This window comes from Trachurus japonicus, chromosome 22, assembly GCF_045865225.1.
Source record: "Trachurus japonicus isolate A0001 chromosome 22, Traja_1.0".
Taxonomy (NCBI): domain Eukaryota; kingdom Metazoa; phylum Chordata; class Actinopteri; order Carangiformes; family Carangidae; genus Trachurus; species Trachurus japonicus.
Window position 1 is genome coordinate 22,189,904 of NC_140928.1, and position 21,042 is coordinate 22,210,945.

The following is a 21,042-nucleotide window of genomic DNA, read 5'->3' on the forward strand; positions in this document are numbered from 1 at the left end:
TATGCCTAGATAAACTGATTAGTAAGGCATTACATGTTCTCCGACAGCCTCCACATACACCATGTACACGTCAAGCTACATGTGTCTGACTCTGCACTGTAGCGGTATTTTGTATGAGCTCTGTGATGTGCTGAGTGTGATGCAGTGTGTGCTGCTCGAGGCTACCAGATGGAGAAAGTCCTGCACCAGGCTGCTTGTTGATGAGAGCAGAGCAGCCAGGAGACACTGGCAGATGCTGCGCTGAGGGGGCACTTCAGAGAAAGCAGATTTTGGGGATACACTCTACTTTAAACTCTTCGCATGTCACTGTTATGCTGGTTGAAAGCATTTGAGAGGAACTCTAAGGATTTGTTTTGTACGGATTTTGATACTCAGAAAAGCAAAATTTGACTTTAAAGCAGAAGTAGCCTAAGCGATCCGGTCGTTTTGGCTAACTTCCCTACAAGGAAAGTTTTCTCCTCGGCTTACAGCAGAGCAGAGTGACTGACAGACCCGTGTTTTGGACCAAACACTCTGTGATTGCCATCGGAAGATATAACTATCTAAGACTTATATTAACACAAATATTCCGCTTACTTCTGCTTTGAAGCATATCTATAGATTTTGATTTGTAATGGATCACACAGTTTAAAGTGTTCATACTCAGCGCGCAAAACCTCTATCTCTTTACATCACACACTGTTCTCATATACTTGCCTTCTTACATCCTCCAGAATAAAATCGGTGGGTTCTTCCCTCCGCTGCTGCTGCTGCTGGATTAGATTTACCCTGGCACGTTGCTCCCGCTCATAAATCATTCGCTTTATCATTTCTCCGGCCTCAATGAAACTCCTCTAAATGGAAATGCACCACCATGGTCGCTGGGGCTTACTTTACAAGAATAACCATATAGGCCTAAATCAAGTTTGTTTTAAAAAAAAAATAAATAAATAAAAGAGCATTACAACCTGGTGTAGATGTCTGTGGCCTACAGATGATCAGAAACACACACATGTGAGGAGACAGGTAGTTTATGCTCTAAACTGACTGGCTTCCCTCTGGCATCTGTCCATACAAAAGTGGATTATCCACTGGGAGTTCAATCAGAGAGACAACACATGGCTACAGGGAAAGTCTTGCAAGTACTCTGGGATCACTTCTGTGTGTGTGTGTGTGTGTGTGTGTAGGATGGAGGAGGAACTATATTTAGAGCCACAATCTGGCATGAGGTGGGGCAGGGTGAGCGGTGAATGGGGGTTATATAAATGATTAATAAGCTCAATTATAATGTTGAAACTCTGCTGTAAGTAAAATTCTTCAAGGCCGCTACCCTGTGATTTTTTTTCCTCGTTTAAGCGAAGACACAGCTCATCATTAGATTTATTAATTTCAGTCCTCAGTGAAAATGTCTCAGAAGCAGGTGCGTTCAGTCGTGGTTTAGCTCACTGTAACGATTTATTGGTCCTGGACCTGGTAACATTTGCACTAAATCTGTAATTTGTAACAGATCTACAACCACAAACAGATAATGCTCCATCTTGTGTGTTCAGGTGTGTGACTATTAATCTCTCATGGGAGCATCATGACAGAGTGCTCTTCTGCACATAGGAAGAGGAAACAGAAAATAGAAACACTGAGACATCAATGTACAACTGTCCATTCAATGAAAACATTGTTTTCTCTATAGAATAAAAATCTTCTTAACTGCACATATATAACTCTTGTGTGACTCAGGAGCTCCCATTCTTCTCTGATGTTGAATGAATGTGACTTTCCCAGTTGACGCAGAGCAGAGAAAGAGCTGCCTCTGCACACCATATATACATTTCGTATAGGCAGAATGAATGAGAGATTGCAAAGTGTGGCGCCTGAGCCTTGAAGCATAAAGCAGCCAATCAGTTAAAATGAGAGCTTAATACACTGCTGGCATATAAGAAGAAAGACCTCCCAAAAGGGAGAAATAATTCACTGCTTGACCATTTATCACAGAGCTGAATGTTAAAGTGGTCAGATTGCTGCGGCCGCTGAGTCCCGTCCTCTGAGCGTGCCCACTCCTGAACAAAAGAGCCACTTTCATTAGGGAAAGAGTCTCTTTATTAGTACAAAGGGCCCACGCTGGTCGTTTCCCACGTTTCCCTCCTGCCTCTTCTGCCGTTGCCTTCCACCCTCAAGTTCATTAAGCACCGGGTGTTGATGAAATGACCGATCTGGGCTGGGCCAGAAGTAGATGCCACCAGAGGGGCCGAAGCTTTGTGAGGATGATTAGGTCGGTGTGGAGGTGGCGGCTCTGAGGACCTGGGAGAGGAACGTGCTTCATTAGGACGACCGAGGCAGATGGTGGAGCGGTCCAGTGATGGGCATGCAGGTCGCGGGGCGAGGAGGGGGACTAATCACAAACAAAGCTCCCCTTAGTTAGAGCAGATTTGTGGGCGAGGAGAAAGGCCACTTGTTTTTGTTATTTGCCTGAATCTAGAGCGATCTTTTGTTTCCCGCTCAAGACGTCAGCTGAACTTTTCATTTTAAAGTCGTCCTGACGGATGGATTTCAGGCAAAGATGAGTCACTTCAGATCAAGTCTCAAGTCACCACAAAATAATGCCGCTTTGATACAGCTGTCAGAAGACAGGACCACCAGACATCAAAAAAGAAAAAGCCCTTTGTTTTGACAGACACCCTCATTAAACACAGTGAGTCACTCAGCCACTGTCCTATTGAAGTTTCTGGAGCTCTCCTGTGCTTTAACGACAACAGAGAAGGCAAGATAACAATCTGATGCCACGCGTGCATTATTTCTCTTTATGATCAACCTCAGCAGCCGTCGGTCCTATCGCCAACCAGCTGAAGGGAGGTTTCACTGCCAAAGTCCACTTTGCAATTGTGTTCCTCATCATTCACACAGCAGTCAGAGTGTACTACAGTATATCTGGCCGCTGACGTTGACAAGGCTGACAGCCGGGTACACTATTTCAGCACTGTGGCTTTTAGTTCTCCTCAGTGGGCTGAAATGAATGAAAGATTGATCGGCTGCCTGATGGATGTCATATCCACACTGTACGTAGTTTATGACTCATATTAGACGGAGATGTACTTGTGATGGTTAAGAACAGCTCTTGTTATCCATCAATTGCTAATGACTACTTTATTGAGCTTGGACACATTAAATAAGAAGCACTTCATCTTTACTCTGATTAAACTGATCAAACTGACATACTTCACTTTCTTAATTGCTTCAGCACTTCTCCTATTATTTGCATATTTCTGAAGGGCATTTCTTCACCTAATGGAGCGGAGGCGAGCAATGAAGTATGTTTATGGCAGGGTTTAACTTCCGTAGGTGTTGAGATTAAAGGGCCGCTGCCAGACACAAATTCCAATCTGGAAGGTGCATTAAGCAAAGTTTAAAGTTTTATGTAAATGTCTGCAGACTTTACAACTTTCCTTCTCTCTAGAAGTTTGGCACCGTGTGACTTTTCTCTGTCGAGTGGACGAGTACACAACAGCTGCTGCCGGACCCAAATATCACAAACTGCGTCACACAGCTCGACCTGTGAATAATCATGTGTGTGTTACAGGTTGTAGGTGGTGCTAAAGTTGGAAATATCACTGGGTGAACAGTTTTTCCTGCTCTGAAATAAAACAGGAAAATAAATACATTTGTAAGAGAAGCATACATTATTATGATGCATATCTATGGACATAACATATGCATGACTATGTGTGTGCATACTGTACACATACTGAAATATTTATACATGTTTCACAAGGGAGCCTAGACAGAGTTTTACTGTAAAAATCATGTTTTTCTCGGTATTGTCATTTGTCACACCAAGACCATTTACATCTCATGCTGGTTAAAAGGTGAACTATTTGCTCTGCACTATAAGAGCAGCCCCCCCTACCATAGTTGAACTCTATGTTTAGTACCAATTAGCAAATGGTAGCATGCCAGCCCAGCACACTGAACATTAGACATTAATTTGGTAAATATAATATCTATTAATCATTAGCAGGTAAGCTTCACAGGGGCTGTAGTTACATTGTGTCTGACATCATTAAGTTGGTGCTGGTGTTTTCAAAATCAATACAACAGAACTGAAGATATACAATTTGTCTTTACTGTGCTCTTCCTGGTCAGACCTGATGCATATATTACCCACAGTGCAACTCAGCTGCTGACAGTTTAGTCAGAGATTTAGATAAAAGAAACCGTCTCTCCTGTCACCACCACAAGCATCAAGCTGCTCTGCTGTGAACACCTGGTAAATGTTGTTTTCATCTGATATGAAAACGGCTGCTTCTTGAAGCTGCAGCTCATATCTCATATTTCCCTGAGGGAACTGAGCTGATTTAAAATCCATTCATGCTTCTTTAAACACTGGATTTGATTACTCAGCCTTTTTTTGTCTGTTTATTTGTTTGCATTGGTCTTTATACTTTTTGTGTAACCGTTCCACTGTGTCAGTCCCATCTGATCTGGTGAAGCTGTATGCGCGTTGTGTGTATTTACGTTTGTCACACACACAGCTGCACGGGGCGAAACTCACTTCCACTGACCTGATGGCTCAGGTTCATCTCACACACACCCCTTCACTATGCCTCTTTTAGTTCATCCCTCACTCTGTGGCTGCCGTCATCTGTGTGTGTCACCTCAAGAACAATTCCCATCCTCTCATTTTTCACTGTCGCCCACCGTCTGTGTGCATCCATCACTGTCTGCAGCGCTTCACGTGTCTCTGAGAGAACCACTACCCTCATTTTGGCAAATCAAAATCCGTGTTTCCTCCATTGTCCACTGAAACTCCATCGCTCCTTTGTTCTCAGGCCGAGCATAGAAAAGTATTTAGTCGTTAATGCTCCAATTCTTTCCACCTTCCTCAGTTTCTACGCACACACGCCACAGTGCTCTAAATATAAAGAGAACTGTGTGCGTGTACGTGCGCGCGCATGGCGTAACATCAGAGAGGAGAGGCTGGAGCAGTGCACTGTGGCTGTATCAGCTTGCAGCAGGCAGGTCTTTGTCAGCCCCCTGCTGAATACTGTCTAATAGGAATAACCTGGGAGACACAAAGACAATGAGGGGGAAAGAAAAGGACAGAAAGAGATGGACAGAGGGAGAGCGAGATACAAAGAGAGGATTATTTGGGTTTACAGTGAGGCAGGAGACATTGTTTACATATTTGTCCTCACAGTGAACCAGCACAACATGAAACAGTCTATTTCAGTAAATTATGTTGGGAATATGAAAATAAAAACAATCATCTTTGAGATTTATGTGGGACAGGACATTGAGGAGACGTTAAGACATAATGAAAGAATAGTCACAATGACAATTAATTGTGTGGCCTAGAATTGTTAATTAACATTAGATTACTTTTAATGCATAATCACATTAATCATAATGATTAATGAAAACACATTTTTGCTGACCAAAGAAATTATGGTCAGGTAATTCTCTTTCGCAGTCCTCTCTGCATCAGACTATTTTAAACCAGCAGGGGACCATTTCATGTCTAGATTTATTTTTTCTCTGAGTGCTCGATCAGCACTGACAGCAGTTGGTGGTGTCTCTGTAATAATGATCACACTATTTCCCAGAAAGCTTTTAATGTGGGCAGTATCTCAGGTCAACGGTAATTATTATAAACCAATTAGAGCATGATAAACATTCATTTGCATGCCAAATGTCAGAAATGTAGCTTACCTGCAGATATAAAAAGTGCCACACATCACAGCAACACATGTTGTCCACAGCCTTAAAGGATTCACCTGACTAGTATCATTTTAGTATCTACACAAGCATCATGTCATTTCATCAATCAATCAATCAAAATTTATTTCTATAGCATTTTCCATACTGTTAAAATGAACCCAAAGCACTTTCCATAATATAAAAAACACCCCATCACGCCCACCTTCCATCCCACCCAACACCCACATATGGAATATTTAAAAGCAGGGACTGAACTGAAATGAGGAAACGCTATCTTAACAGTGTGATAACTTATGGGGAAACACTGGAGGTCTTTCAAGACGAGGTGTAAAAGAGAATAAATAGCTGGGACAAATTAAGGTAAAACCATATAAAGGGTAGGATAAAAACAGGATAAAATAAATAAAGGGAGTAAAAGGAGTAGGAGAAATATACAGTACGTACAAATCAAATAAAAACATGCTAAAACATAGAATAATAAAATAATGGATGGCATAACCCCATCAGGATGATCCCCAGATTTTCATGTAGTACAATCATTGGATTAAAATTTGAATAGTTGATACAACATTTTGGTTTGGCCAAATAATACCTGGACAGATTTATACAAATAAAAAATGAAAATCTTAACTGTACTTTGCACTTTGTACTAATTAACAAATGATGCAAATCCTGAAACATGATGTGATCTTGATCATTGTCAACACTTTATACAGTATCTCATGAACAGCAACATGTTAGTACCATCGTCATTGAGCACATACTGTAGCATGCTGCAGTTAGTATTCGCATTGAGCTCAAAACAACAGTTTGATAAGGGCTCTAGCCTGTAGACTGACTCCTAATCTTGTTGTTATTGTCAACAAACCTCATAAAACACAAAAATAACACCTCAGCCCCAAGCTCAGTCCTTCCCTCTGAAGACGTACATTTTTATGCTAAGTAATGCTGGATAAATTACTTCTGTAACGCTCTGTGGTTTTTAACAAACATTAGTCATTCTTTTTAGGTTCTGATTTTGTGTGTTGGTGATTATTTACCGTACAGCAGTAGGACAGTGTTTCTGGTGTTTACTCAATGTAATGAGTTCTTAATTAATGTTTGGACAACAATGGAGCTCTGTGGCACATTCAGAGATATACACTCACAGAGCACCTGCTTATTAATGTGATTATCTATTCAGCTAATCACATGGCAGCATTACATTGATGTGACACCAGTATCAGAACGAGGAATTAAATAGTTTTAGTGACTGATAGTGGCATTGTGGATATGAGCTGGTTTGAGTATTTCTGATGCTGATGATCTGCAGGAGATTTCAAGCAGAACAGTCAAACACAAAACACACCCAGTGAGCAACAGGTCAGTGGATAGAAACAGAAACATGAGAAATATTAGATCTGCCTCACTTTATGGTCCGATATTACTGTCTTCTAACGTCTACTATCAGAATAATCGCCCATGTCACAGAGCAAAAGTCATCTCAAATTGGTTTCATGACCATGAAAATCAGCTAAGCTAATAACTCTTTCAGAGCTGAATCTAGTACTTTTGGGATGTGGTAAAGCATGAGACTTGAATGATCGTCATCCATGTAGCATCATCAATCAATCACTCAATCAATCAGAATCTCAAATTAATATTTCCAACATCTTGTGGCATCGTGACTAGAGAGTTCCTGCTAAAGTGCTTAGTGGGTGAAAGTTATCAGAAAGTAGTAGAATCCATTCATTGCTGGTGTCGGTCTTATCATGGGACATCTTTCCTCTATACCAGTGGTTCCCAACCTTTATTGGCTTGTGTGACCCCATTTTGACATCACAAATTTCTGGCGACCCCGCATCACGTGATCGTGGCCGTTAATCAAGATGCGGCAACTCAGATATGTTTATATGCTGCATTTTATTTGAACTCAATTTATATTCGAGAAAGTTAAAGTATGCACCAGTTTAAGATTGTGTGTGGTGTTTTTAATCATAATATTTTTACATTTTCGTCAGTTTTTTATCAATTACTAGATATTTCAGGGGACCCCATTTGAATTTCAGGCGACCCCACGTGGGGTCCCGACCCCAAGGTTTAAAAACACTGCTCTATACTGTATTTCTACAGATTACGGTGTTGATGAAAAGGTCCCGCAAGAAGGGTCAGAAAGTGTTATTCCTCTGAGGTCTGCATCTGCCTCAAAAAAATGCAGCTATGCAATTGTGCTCTGTGATGCAAAGTTGTTGAGCGTCATTTCATTTCAGTTATGTTTGTTGTTTTTTTTGTTGTTTTTTTGCTTTAAATGTTCTCCTTCAAAGTCTGTTGCCAAAACACTTCCATATGAATCACTCACATTACTACTACTACTACTACTACTACTACTATACTAGTACTACTGTGCTATTGTGATCAGCCCAAGTTCAATGGAGGATGAACAACATGGTGTAAAAGAGTGTAGGTGTGTGAAAGTGACCTGTTACATCAGAAGCTGGACTGAGGGGGCGTTGGGAGGGAGGGAGCCTTTCGATTAGAGGCCAGTGTTCAACTCACACTTTGAAGTGAGCATTGGTGCTTTGCCCGCTGCAGCTCCCCAGTGGGCTGGCTCCGCTGAATGCCCAAATGTCTCTCTCTCTCTCTCTCTCTCTCTCTCTCTCTAGCATAGCCTCAAACAAGGCTATGCTGGTATATATGGAAGTGGGAGTAACAGGAAGATGGAGACAAGTGAGCAGAGGAAAGGAAGATGAAAGACAGAGGCGGTAATATCGAGAGACAAATCATGTTCAGTCATGCTGAGGAAGCCATCCAAGTCATGTCATCAGACACGAGTTTCATTTCAGATTCCAGCTACAGGCCTGCCCTCAGCTGTTTGGTTGATTTCACACAGGCTCAACGTCCCGATGCTAAAGTCATTGGCACAAATCAGATTTTTTGTCAGCATGTCTGCCTAAACTGGGAGGGGGCACACACAGGATCGGATTTGGCCATGGTTAGACAGCCGTGAAAAGATCAGTGTCACAAAGGCTTGTAAGTCAGGTTTTTGCTGTTCCTGAGTGACTACAGCTGTAGACAAACACACAGACACAAAATACAACAATCCAAACAGAAACACACACACACGTGTCTCCGCCCTGTGGCTCGGCCCTGCAGATCCACAGTTGCCCCGACTTGGAGGAAATCTCTCCTCGGTGATGAACACTGGTGCTTAGTGGTCCATTTAATTGAGAGAGGCACTGTGTGACAGGTGAAAAGGAAGATGGGGAGGCTGCTGCCAGACTGAGGTGGGAAGTGTGGGGATCCTGCTCTGCATAGACGCACTCAATTTACTGACCTGCCACAGCTGCAACACGGAGAGAAATGGCAAGCAGATAGTTAGAGGCTTCCCCTCGAGCTTCATGTGTGTGGGGAGAATTTTTATTTGCACCATTTGCATCACGCAAAGGCACGTTGGGTTTTTCTGGCACCTTTAATCTCTTTAATGGGTAATTTGCATTGCAGGTTGCAGGGAAATGTGCACAAGTGTAGCATGCGTGTCCATGTTTGTGTGTGTGGAAAACAGACAATAGTACACCAACAAAGGCGACAAAGAAAGTGGGACAGCGTCATTGCCAGGCATTTGTATACTGTTCTTTGTGTGCAAGTAACCGTGTTGTGTCTATGAGCAGAGGCTAAACAATGCTACCGCTCAGTGCATTAACGTCTGAGATGGAAGAGAAGATAAGATGAAGTGAAAAGGCCAACAGAGTGAAAAAGGCGACCAGTAGAACACCGCCGCTGCAGCAGCATCCTCGCAGCATCTCACAACAATAGGGCGTTTCTTAACCTCTTTCTTTTCTCCCTCTCTCTCTTTTTTTTAGTAGCACATCATCTCAGCAGAAAGACAAAGCCTGATTTTGAGAGAGGCACCACTACACAGAATACAGCAGCCGATGCAACTGTTTCAGGCAAATGAGCACCGTGTGGTGTGTCAGTTATTGTGTTCCTCAAGCCACAGTGAGTCCGCCCACACAAGCACAGTGTGACTGCTTACAGTGCAGCGTGGAGACTGTGTTTCTATTCTCCTGTTGCTATAATTTGTTTTTATTCCTCCTGTGTTAGCCCCCCAGTCCTCGCTGCTAATCCCCCGGCTGCTAATGTGTGTGTGTGTGCGTGTACATGTGTCTATTTAATTGGTTAGGAGAAGAGTCTGAAGAGAAAGTTGTTTATTGCAACTTGGGCCTCATTTTGGCCACTGTTTAGCCATGATAATGTTTTATTCACAGGTTAATTGCTTGGTCAGACAAAGGAAGGACATTTAGCAAAAACTCAAATTAGAACTAATGTAGTGTAATTCATTTAAATTAATTTGAGCCTGATACTAGACTACACTTCATGTTGTAATAGTAGTACTTGCTTCGTTGTGACATTTCAGTGTGACTTCCTGAGTCATTTGCATTTTACAAAGTCAGTACTCTGCCTTACCTTAGTCACCATTTTTTCCGTCTGTGATGCCGAATACAAAAAGCTTCCACACATTATTGTGTTTAGTGTTTAGTATGGCTCGCAGTTTCTCCCTCTTTGTGTAACTAAGAAAACAACAACATCTTAGATCACTAACAGGGCAACAGGGTGTGAAATGGGTCAGATGGAGCAGGACTGAGATGCGGCCTGTTGCACAGGACTGTTCAGTTTGAATTCAGGTGATTAAAGATTGAACACTTGACTTTTTTTTTTTTTTACATTCAAGCACCTGTTTGACATTTTGTAATCATGAAAACAATAACACAATTATTATGTTAATGTAATGTAATGTTAATCTAATTAACATTTTGCATGTTTATGTTCAAATGCAGTATTTTGTGGCAGGTTTCTTTTCAGAAAGAAAGAAAGAATACAGACTGTGTCCAGATTGGCTTGAGTGTATTGTTGTTGCAGGGACTTTGGGAAAATATATCTCTCTCTCAATGTGTGTGTGTGTGTGTGTGTGTGTGTGTGTGTGTGTGTGTGTGTGTGTGTGTGTGTGTGTGTGTGTGTGTGTGTGTGTGTGTGTGTGTGTGTGTGTGTGTGTGTGTGTGTGTGTGTGTGCATGTGTGAATGACGTCAACAGATGAGTCTCACAGAGGATACGATGACCTCTCTCCTGTCACAAACCACTGAGACGCTTGTCAAATGTGCATTTTCATCATCCCTCCTTGTTCTTTGTCTTCATGCAGACACACACACACACACACACACACTTATACCCATAAAATAACAGCTTTTCATAAAGGATAGCCTTGTCCAACCAATTTCTCATACCATGTCCAACAATGCTGTCACAAGCACCTTCACCACTGTTCCTGCTTTATTCATTTATTTATTCATCAAACAGCAGAAGGTGATGTCAGCCTTTTTTTCTTTCTTTTTTTTCAGCCGCCACAGTCGTTTTGCTGAGTGCTTTCTTGGAGCGCTGGAACTTCAATGACATTGCAGATCAAGAGTCGTAGTGGCAGAGACCAGATGCAGAAGCAGCTTTGGGGATTTCTCTCAATCAATCTCTGCTGTTTCATCTCAGATGATCTGTGCACACTTTGAGCTTTTAGAAGTGGTGGATTTCGATACGGCTTTGATGAACACTCGGGAAGAATTTGCAAATGCCAATTTCTGTTTGGATGTTAGATCATCAGCAGTGCTGGGCGTTAGCAGAACATCATTTGGCCGACTGAGTAGACCAGAAAGTGAGAGATTTTACTTATTGGGCCATGAATCAGAGAACTTCAGCTCTCGCACTACGGAGAATTACCTAAGCTGCTCTGTTCTTTCTGCTCCTCTAATGATCCTTTAAGGGAAGTTCTTCCACTGTAATTTGAGCGCACTATAAAGTCTCACTCCTGTAAAAGTCAAAAGTTTTAAGGCAGTACTTTCACTCATCTTAGCTTATAGTGCTGTAAAAATCAATGAAATGTTTAAAGCATATCTTTCCCTCCACAGAAAAACAAAAAGAGGAGTGGTTTACTGTTTTCCTCTGTCTAATGCACAACAGGCAGGTCGTTTCCTCCACTGCACAGAGTAAACATTAACGCTCCCTCATTAAAGCAAAGATTACGGTGTTGATGAATAGGTGCTGCAGGAAGGGTCAGAAAGCGCTATTCCTCTGAGGTCTGCATCTGCCTCATAAAGAAACGCAGCTATGCAATTGTGCTCTGTGATGCAAAACGTGGCCAATTAAATTGACTTCCCCACCAAGGGAAGAAACGCTCCCTCCTGCACTCCGACGAATCAAATCATTCAGCTCGTTCTAACCTGAGAGCCAGCGCCTGTGACACTCATTTCAACACAAACAGCCTCCACTATAGTTTTATCATCCACTTCTGGGTTAGTTAAAGGCAGAAGTGCTGACCACGGCGCTGAATCCAATGGCTGTCTCATTCATGGGTTGATTCATGGCGGTCATTATTTGGGCGGATGGCGTGATTGCCTCCATGAACAGGCTGAACGGCTCTGACCCAGAGACCTGCTCTAAATCTCACCGGCTCAAACGGGCAAACGCTTAAAGGCTGCAAGATGGTATCAGAAAGTCATTTAAAAAAAGATTACAAAACAAAAAGAGGAGATAGACTGGAAATGAAGAGATGAGGCAGTGCCAAAAATTAAAGATGATGAAAGAAAAGGTGGAGGTGGGAAGACAATACTGAAAGAAAACTAGGCCCAAACAAAAGTCAGAGAGATAAGATGTTCTTGTGGTCAAGGGGAGAGACTGAATGTCATTAATGAGCCTGTAATTCCTCGGACTCAAGTCAAACACGGAGGCTGAAGCGGCTGAGACAGAGACAGGAGATAGAGGGAGGGAGGACGCAGATGTATCCCTGCCTTGATTTCTTTTATCTCTCCCACAGAGCAGGACATGGTCTCTGTGCCTCAGAGGAGTCAGGTCTGTCTCCTGTCTTCAGCCGCTCACGCTGCACAGCTGCTGCAGGAAAGCTGACACAAGCAGCAAGCACACACTTACACACATAGTGTATCAGTATACAACCCCTTAAAGAACGTGCATGTACACATTCAGTGAGCACAAAGAGAGTCCAGCCAATGCATATTTTAACAACGCATGATTGGCGTAATGTACTGGCATCAATATGTATGATGGCATCTATTCAAAAACAGCCTGCAAAACAGCTGCATTTAATATGTATTCATAGTTGTCACTTAAAACAGTTAAACTTTGTGTCATATCATTTGTGATTCATAATTTGTTACTTTCAGTCTTTAACAACGGAGTCTCTTGTTCAGTTTCCTTTGTTTATATCATGGTTTACACTTTCTTTACAGTATATCTAGGCTTGAAAATATGTAGATTTAGATAAATGTATAGAGATCATGTCATTAGTTGCCAGGTGTCATTATTTGCAATTATCAACATCATAATCCGCTTCAACTAATGATAGGAGTGGGCCTGTAATCTAAATCATTTACTGTAATTTGCTTCCTTTGTTGAGCTCCACCTCCTCCATATTCACTGTTGCTGTTTACAGTACATGTATTCAGAGTGCTCAGTGTAGATAAGACTGACTGGGGCTAGTATAAAACACACAGGTCCTTACGCACACACCTTCAGTTTTACTGAAGGTGTGTGCGTGTGGCAGCACTCAACATTGGTAACTTGAGGTTTAATGAAGTAGAAATGTTTGTTATTCCTGCACAAAAGTGCACAAACGATGTGCAAAGGAATGACTCACCACTTTGGAGTCATTTGTTCTAATATAAACCTGCTTGGATGTTTATCATGAAAAAATATAGTGGAGGAGCAAAATAAAGAAAATGAAAAAAAAATAAAACATATTTCACTTAAGTGGGGAGAGGGCTTTTTGAATTAGAACTAACCAATAAGTCTGCAAATGCTGCATTTTCTTGGGTGACTCATTTCTTTGGTGTTGATGGAGATTGAAAGCCCACAGTGTAACAATGTAGATTGCTAATATTGTGCTTCCTAGTTGAGAAACAATGCTTAATACAACCATTAGATGTTAGTTTTTTTAGTTTTTGATCCTTTTACCATACCATACGCCATGGGAGAAATTCAAAGACTCACAGGCCTGCTACTGCTAAACTCCAACCAGACAATCTCAGTTCAGGGTGAGCAAACAGCCGACTGAACAATCATCAATCATGTACACACACATTTACATAGAGAAACTAGATCCTAGGACGCCGCTCTCACTTTCAAAAAATGCAGCTTGATAACTTGGCAACAAAGTCAAAAATTGAGAGAAACGTGACAAACACTGCAATCTTACACTGCCAGCCTCTGCTTTGGTCTAATCCAACAGACGTGCTCTCTCACGACTCAACAAAACATGTTGACGTTGATAAAATTGCCCTTCATCAAATATTCAGAAATGGTAAACCAACAACGAAAGCGTAATTTGCCTCAGGAGAGAGTGAGTTGACGGGGGAAGTTTTTTTTCCCTCCATCAGAGGTGGCTGTGCTAACTTTCCAGCTAAATTCATTTAGTTTAATTTTTGGTCACTTTTAAAGGCTTCATCTTCCATGTAGTCCCCATAAGAAGCTTTGAGTCAGTGAGCTGCTGCCAGTTCAGATTTGCCCCTGTTTTCAGACGGGAGCGTGTCTTCGCACAAAGCTACAAATGAACTCTGAATCTGCAGCGCAGTAATGGGATTATCAGCAGGAACTCAATCATCCAAGAGCTGCAGCTGTTTCACGTGTGAGCAGGAACAGCACATTCATTTCCTCCTCACCTGTCAACACTGGGTGCCAATCAAAATTTTCAAACTCTAACGGGGAAAAGACTGCTGAACATTTTTTTTAACTTATTCCATGTGTGAATTGTAATTCCTCTCTTTCTCTCCCAGGTTTTGCCAAACTTTCCCTGCCATCACAGCTCAGTATTTGTTGTTTTCTCCTCTCTCTGGGCCGGAGTCCCAATCCTATCAAGCTGAAACAGGAACAAAGACCAGTGTCCCCCGCTTCCTACTCCCTCAATCCTAGATTCCACCTCACAATCTCTAAAAAATCCCCTCTTGGTCCTGGTCCTCACCTCTGAGCGACCTGCCAGAGCTCATAATCCAAACTCATTTTGAGAGGCAGAAAAGTCCCGGTAAGCTCCAATGTCGCGTCAGGAAATATTGGTGCGTGTAAATTATTCATGCTGGGGTGTCCTAGTTACTATTTCATTTTGTGTGTAGGAAAAAAAAATCCTAAATCAGGTTGTGGACTGTTTTGGAGTCTTTATATATACTATTATATAATCCTCTGGCCATAGTGCTTGGTCAGACGGACCTTTTACTTTGTGACTAAAAGTGATAATAGCTGAGCTTAATGCCTCAGCAATTTTAAATTAAATGCATAACAAAATGTCTGAATTGTCTCAAACAGCCTCGGGCTGCTGCCCCCGACCTGCAGTATATGTTTTACATCAGCTGAAAATGAATATGTGGACCATAATAGAGGTTCGGGATTTAGATTACTATACTTGCTGACCCAGTTGGTGCAGAACCACCAACCACATCTGCTCTGGAAGCAGCAAACTAAGCAAGATGTCCAACATGTTTTATTCCCAGCTCTATTTTGCAGCACCTTATAGGCTAGCTACATATGTCATGAATGGTACTACAGATGTTTAAGTTTGATGCACTAATCATTACAAGTCTGATGAAATGAAAGTAGCCCATAAACTTCTGAATTTGTGAATATTACATTTTGTATTTATGAATTGTATCTGAATTTGATTTGAGTATATTTTGGGGAAATTCAAATCTGCAATTGAAGAGAAACCTTGTACTTTTGTCTCCGCTGCATTTCTATGAAGTAACTTTTGAGGCAGAGCTTTTAGTCAGCAAAAGGAATTTTCTTTCATCCTGAAAATGTAATAGACTGTACACTGTTTCCATCACAGGAGAGAGAAAAAACCAACATAGCTACTCCTACACTGTAGCCATGTTTGAAGTGCTCAGTTTTAACCAGGCTGAATCTTAATGATGGAAACATTAGATAAAGATAAGGCAGACTCAAGACAACTTTATTAATCCCTTAAAGGGCAATTCCATTTCGCGGCTCGCACATGCTCATAGCACAAAACAAAACAGAGAATCCAAGAAAGAAAAGAAAGGGTTGGCACCTGTGTGCAAAGTCTGCTAGTAAGGAATATGTATAAATAACTTCATTGAAAATAGCAATTCTAATAAATGACTCTAAAGGACTCTGCACCAGCCACCAGGGAACCCATGGCTTTAAAAGTCCATGTTTGAAACATTCAGAAATGAATAGAGATTGTCTTATTTAAAATGTTCATGATGTATCGTGATGCCACTGTGTGTTAACAGTAAATATTTTGAAGATTTCCATAGAAGTGGTTTTATTGGATATTTTTCCTGTATTGAATAGCTGATATGTTTACTGACAGTTCAAAGAAATAATCCTAATACTTCTTCAGCCAGGACTGTGAATATGTCATATCATTTTAAAGTCAGTGCACATCACTGGTTTGCATCCCACTTGGGTGTGACGCTGGCTCTGGCACTGGAGTGGAAATTTCACCAGCTGTTGAGATCATCTTGTTTGTTTCACCAAAATCACTTCTCACCTTCAGTGTCTCATTAACCTGTCAGGTGTGACCCAGGGCTTTCTTTCATTACACAGTCAGTGAGCTGCTGCAACAATCAGAGCCTCCTAAAGTCAGTGTTAGAGAAAGGGACACTTGAAAGAGCTGGATAAGCTCAGCGTAACCTCTACAACTTTAGACTAATGTTCCACTTCATGGCATCTGCTCCCCTTCTTGAAAAATCATTGTAGGGAAAACACAACTCCTTTTCTCTGAGCAAACACAAACACTGAAACGCACACATACAAATGAACTAGAATTTCCATAAAGATGTCAGATATCTTGCAGATTTTCTGCTTGATTGACATTTATTGTACAAGACTGTAAAGTATCAGTGGATCAATTTCTACAAGCAAATTACTGGTTTGGGCCGACTCCTTCATGAGTGTTGAATTTAAAGGCCATAAACACTGAATTACTGACTTTGAGAGATCTTTAACAGTCCATCTTAATGTGGAAACTGCAGTTTCTGGACCGTGGTGCTCTGGCACAAATGGTTATCAGTGGTAAAACGTATGCTTCAGATATATCCCCAAAAGATTATGGAATAAAAAAAGGGCATCACCTGTAATTTCCATCAGTTTAAGCAAAGGAAAAGGGTGGATTAACACTTTTCCTTAGTTTAACTTTGCTAATTGGTCAAGAAACATATTCATACGCGTAAATATATGAATGAACTGTAAGGAAATAGTAAGGTGGAAAAGTGTCAGACCACCATCCACTGTAAAAAAAAAAAAAAAAAAAAGCCTCGATGACATAACCCCACTGCTTTCTGCCATCAGTGTCAATGCCTTCAAAACACATTATAAAACATGTTATCATTTCAGCCCATTATGTTTTTACATGATTTCATATTACCTGAATACAACAATCCAATTATAGTGGCTGAATGAAAATAAATAAAACAAGAACCATGTACAAATTTGCTGACGCTGAACCTTCACTGTAGTAAATTTAAAACAGTGGGTACGAGGCAGCTGAGACTCTGGAAAGTAATGTGTAGTGCACACAAGCGCGTGTGTTTAGTTTTTTGTTCCTATTTGTATTTGAGTATTTGCAACCGAAGCACATTTTAGACCTTGCTATGAAGCTAACGTCATCGACACCGCTGATGCTGTTTGTTTTGGAAGACACAGATCACTAGATGAGCTGGTCTTGTTGTTCCAATGTCCCCAAACTGGAAAAAAAAAATCAGCTGTGTCATCCAGAGCAACATAAACTAAGAAATCGACTCACTTCATCCGGTGGTTTAATGAACACAATGGAAGTATTCACTGTCATGGTTTGTCTCATTCCTTGTTTTAGTTCCTGTTTTATTTTGAAGTCAGAGTCCTGTCTTCCTGTTGTGATGTCCTAATGTGTCTCACCTGTGTTGATTTCCCCACCTGTGCCTTGTCTCCCCTTGTGTATTTAACCTCTGTGTTTTCCCATTGTCCTTGATATCGTCTGTATGTGTGTTCTGCGTGTTCTTCTCATGTTCCTGCCCTGAGTTTCGCATTTACCAGTTTGTTTTCAATAAATCCCACCATACCTCGTTCTGAGTCTCAGTCTGCATTTTGGGTCTGTCTACAAACCTCCAATCTAAACTTTTAGAAGAGAGAAGCTAATTGGACAAAAGAGAGTCACTCTCCTCCTCCTGCCCAGTTTCTCTACACAGTCCTCTCTCCCACTGGCCTCTGCCCCATCTGACTGTCAGGGCTGCACTTTTATCATCCCTTTGAAGTCCACTCTGGAAAGACAAAGTCGGTCAAGTGGGAATAAGAAACAATAACCATGGTTCTGTCCTTCATCACAGTATTTGTGTCCACCGGTCCATCTATCAACTCTCAACCCACACACTCAGCTGCTTTCTGCTTGAATATAGCCCATCAGTACTCACACCACCTCTCTTCCCTCCATCCAAAATGCCATCCTGTACACACTTCCACTGCACAGCACTGTCCTTTCGCTCATTCTTGTGTGTGTTGACACCAGAACTATTGACCTATTGTATTGGCTGAAATCAACATAAATAAGACTTTATTTCCAAAAAGGTTTAATGTCTCCATTTTTGCATTTGCTTGTGTTTGTGTGTCAAATCTGCATTTCCAAATCTCAGACGTTATTGCTGGTGATCTTTGTGCATCAGTTGCCATCGAGCTGACATCATCTATTCCCCCTGAATCTTGCCACTGGATACTTTCTCTGGCAGACAGCAATCCACCATTCAGTGTTACCTTTAACAAAGTGGCTGGTTTCAGCTCCTGTCCCGTGTATGATTCCCACCAGCGCCAGTGGCATTCTACTGAGGACCATGTTAGATATGGATAAACATACTGTATGTAAATGACCATAAAATCACAGTTTAATTTATTTGGCAGCAACTTTGTCACTAATTTGACAAATAGTAAACACATGACAGGACCTATAGCCTTATTTTAGTGATTAGTTGACACGAAGGCCATTTGAATGATTGTTGGAAGAGTGCGCTCCTTAGGGAACCCTGTTGTCTTATCAAATAATGAATTAAAGGGGGAAAAAATCTGTAGATGTTCAGTATCTATGTTGAAATGCAGTCTCTAAATTGTATTAACTATAGCATGTCTGTTGATGTCACTGTATTTCAGTAATCATATGTATTTGCTCAGTGCACAGTAGCTACTGTTTCCTAATTCACATGGTTGAGTGAAGAGCTGCAGTATGCTATCCCATCAATTGAAGTGTTTCTTTTACGAGCTGGGCTCTTACTTATGCTTACACTTTCACATCCTCATGCTCAGAAGAAATATGAAATAGATTTTTCACAGAGGGCTGGGTTAAACCAAGCCTTTGAAATGCATGCTATTACACACACAGGGATTTGTAGCCGCATACTTAGTTTTTTTCTGGTCCATTTTGCCTGGTATCCTTTTTGTCTATAGGATTAACAGTTGTGAATTTAATGAGGCAGTGGTGATAAACATGATTAGTTCATTTAATAAAGACCTCTTTCCTATAGGGCTCAATTTTTTTAGCACCAGTTTGTAAGTGTGGCCATTACTTATAAGCCAATGAAATCTTCAAAATAGGTTCAGTCTTATTGTCTTACCCTTTAATTACATGCTCCAATTTTCTTCTTCATAATTCCTGGGCTTAAAAGTTTATCAGAGCGAAAGTTTACATTGCCATATCATGTCTACAAATTGAATTCATCAAGTTTCTTAAAAGTCAATAAATTAGGAAATAAGACTCCAAGGCCCTGGGGGTGTAAGGTGGAGGTGCACATCACATTTCTGTTGCTTCAAGGGAAGGCATGTAATGTGTTACAGTAAAGACTGTATAATATCTAACTCAGTTTTCTCATAGTTAATGTTAACAGCATCCCACATTGAGTCCGTTCCTACAATTTGGCTCCTTTATACTAATCTCAAAACTCCTCTCTGTTACTTTAAAACAAGAAAGTGTGATGTGTGTGAATATCAGCCAGGTTTCCCCCAGACTTTATTATTCATGACTGATGCCCTAAGCACCTGTTGGTTTTCATATTCTCACAGGTTCAGAACAGCGAGTGAGGAAAATACCTCCAAGGTGAGGTCCACAAAGTAAACGGGTACTGTATATTACATTGGCTCACAGAAGCCTTTATGGTTAGTTCTGCAGCGTCACACATTTAAAATACGGTTTGAACTGTTTTGTTTTACAGAACAATGTCATCATGATAATTGACCTTCTGAAACTGACTGAGATCCAGAGGTTAACAAAGTGTGTGAGATAGTATACTCATCTGAACTTATACATGCACAGTGCACAAGTAGGTACAATCATCTAACAAGCATGTTTTCAGATCATGCCAAGAGAGAAAATACCTTAGTTGCTCTTCTGGTGATAGAAAAAAAGAATGAACAACTTTTATAAATTGTTTTTCAAACAAAAGGTCACCGTCAAATATCAAGTCAGATTTCTGCCTGCAGGTTTTACAGTACATTTGTAGGACATGAAGCCAATATGTTTTTTATGAAACTGACAAAAAAAAGTATCATTGAATGATTTGTTTCCATTCATCTGGAAAAGGTTTTGGGATGCAGCACACATATGGAGGAAAAGTGATCTTTTCCACCATTTTCACAGTTTTTATTGTCTATACATCGACATTTTATCTATATTGTAATGCCTCTGGATATATGCTTATATCCCAGTGTCATCATGTGTGCATAGAACAGAAGGGGGACAAGACTGGAGCCCTGGGGGACACCGCAGCCCAGAGGAGCTACATGGGAGGACGTGTTCAAAAATGGATTTGGAAAATGAGCAATACCATATAGATAATGTCACATATGTTTCCAAAACTCCCTCAAATTTAGTTTAGTTTAGTGAAGAGGAGCAACATATTTGTTGTACTTGCTCATGAAAAGCTTGAATTATGAGTCCCCCCCCCCCTCCCAAAAAAAAAAAAACAGGCTTCTTGGTATATTACCCTATTTAAATAACTAATTTCTGTCCTGCCTCTTCATTCCAGATACACTGCGCTTTTTAACAGTGAAATCTTAACAAGAGCCACTCCCTGAATTACAAACTTTTACTTTTGTATAGGCTACTTCTGCCACATGTTCTTAATCATATCATATATATATCACTGCACTGCACTGATATATATCACTATATCACTGCTGCTCGGGGCATGTTGTGGTGCTGCTGGAGGTGTTTGGTCTCCCACTCTCCCTCTCTCACGCTTACGCACAAAGAAATGGAGGGAGACAGCAGCAGCCTACAGGAGAGTGAAACATGCAAATAAACAGCACAATAACCCCCCACCACCACCACTACCAACAACAGTGTTCCT